We start from the raw sequence: 2,249 nt of genomic DNA on the forward strand, positions 1-2,249 counted from the left end.
TTTTTTTTTTTTTTTTTTTTTTTTTTTTTTTTGTGAAGTTTTAATATATTTTATTAATAAAACTTAAAAAAAAAATGACAACCCAACTCGAACCCAGCCCGAAAATAGAGGGTTGAGTTGGGTTGGGTTGTGAAAAGTCTTGGGTTGGGTTGGGTTATCAATCCAATCAACCCGTACTTTTGGGTTGGGTCAAAAAAAATCCCTCAACCCAACCCAACCCGAACCGTGTACACCCCTAACCACAAGGCATGAACCATCATACATCACTCAATTATCTAACTCCAACAGCAACGTCACTTGCTTGGTTGGCCATGACCGAAATTACTAATTACTCGGTAGCCACTTCAAAAACTATATTCCAACGCTTAATTTTACCAATGTAAAACCATATCACATACTTTTACTTTAGAGCATATCCATAACTTATTATAGCTAAACATGACAATTATTTCCAATAAGTCCTAAAACTACCTAAAATTTGGTAAATAGAAGTCTTACTCAAGTCAAACTCCTCAAATAAGGTCAGAAATAGCTTCATGAGGGTTGACAACTTGGGAAATGGTATAGGTTTGTATACTGAGAAGCCTAAGCCGAGGAGTTGAGCCGCCAAGTCGAGCTTGAGCGAGTCGAGAAGCTAAGCCAAACGAGCTGCTGAGTCGAGTCGGAGGATCCGCAATTGGAAAATGGGTCACGTTTTGCTTATTTGAGAATGAGTGAATTTTATCCATAAGAAATTGAGGCTCTATTGTTCAAGTTTTGATATCAACAATTATAAGAGAACTACCCATCTACTTTTGCTTATTTGAGAATGAGTGAATTTTATCTTCTAAGACAATTATTACTCTTTCAAGTCTCCAAAATTTTAGGCATTTGAATCAACTATAAAAATAATTACCATCTATGAACTTACACAAGATTATGATAAGAGTCACATATGATCATCTGGTGAAATATTAATATTCTGTCGCCTACCTCCATATCTTCCAAAGTAGCAAAATAAGTTTTAGAAAGTGCATAAGTGATATTTGCTCTAATGACCCAATTTTTCTTTTAAAAATATAAAGTCAATAGGATGCATGAAATTTCCAATAAATATATATATATAGTTCAAAGTAGTTTACTGAATACTTGTAATAGACTAAAACCTTCCTAGAATCAATTTAAACTAACAATAGTGTAAATAAAACAACAAAACCAAAATAAGAAGAAAAAGAAAAAGAAACGTTGTAATCCTCGATCTTTCCCCCTCTTTTTTCACGGCTTTTGTGACACCGCTTACGCGTTATTCCATCATCCTTTGTCCATCTCTTGTTTGTACAATAACACCACGACACTCATTTGCTCCTAAATCCCCAAAATCTTAAATAAAATTTGAGATCTTGGTGAGGTAATCTCTCTCTTTTCTTATCAGACAATTCTCTCATTTTCTTTCCTGAATAACTCTTAGATGCATCCTTGGGTAGGAGAATGAAGTAAAGATTATGTTGGCGATGGAGAGCATGAGAGTAGGGCTTTTAACAAGAGGGTTGTGGTTGGTTAACTCCGCATAAATAATACCGGGTCGAAAATCGTGAGATTTCCCACGAGGTTGTAATATATCATTTTTTTACAAATCGTTACACAACCCCGTATCTTTATTAATGGGACCTCTAAGGACCCAACCATAAAAGCGTTATGGCTCTAATCGATGTATGATCCCACGAGGTTGTAATATATCATTTTTTTACAAATCGTTACACAACCTCGTATCTTTATTAATGGGACCTCTAAGGACCCAACCCTAGAAGAATTATGGCTCTAATCGATGTATGAGCGGTCTAGATGACCAAAAAAAAAATGTCGTGTGCATCATTTATGTTGCTGGATCATGCACATGTACGGTGGAAATGAGCAAATGAGCAAATTATTACAATTCAAGGAAGCTATTAAAAAGAAAATTCGTTGCTTGAGAGATTCGAACTCTCACGGGGAAACCCCATGTACTTAGCAGGCACACGCCTTAACCACTCGGCCAAAGCAACAAATTTTGATTGATGATCGATGACGGGAGCATCCAAGAGTTGTGTAACTGCAAGGGCTGTTAGATCTATATCATTGTCCGTGTTTTAGATTTTAATTTTGTTTAAGAACATTGTATTTATTTGTAACATTTGTATAACTTCCATGGACACGTATTGTACGTTTCAAATTCTTAATGTAAATTTATATTTCTAATATTTTAAATTACTTTTGAGTCACCTATTTTAAAA

At 34.9% G+C, this 2,249-nt stretch overlaps 1 non-coding gene across 1 annotated transcript; it reads right to left on the reverse strand.

Annotated features, from left to right (window-relative positions):
- Positions 1–1,939: 1,939 nt before the first annotated feature.
- TRNAS-GCU lies at positions 1,940–2,021 on the reverse strand. Its single transcript has one exon. It is a non-coding gene; the product is annotated as a tRNA-Ser (tRNA).
- Between the last annotated feature and the right edge of the window lie 228 nt (positions 2,022–2,249).

The sequence above is a fragment of the Cucurbita pepo genome, unplaced genomic scaffold (assembly GCF_002806865.2).
Source record: "Cucurbita pepo subsp. pepo cultivar mu-cu-16 unplaced genomic scaffold, ASM280686v2 Cp4.1_scaffold000183, whole genome shotgun sequence".
NCBI classification, from domain to species: domain Eukaryota; kingdom Viridiplantae; phylum Streptophyta; class Magnoliopsida; order Cucurbitales; family Cucurbitaceae; genus Cucurbita; species Cucurbita pepo.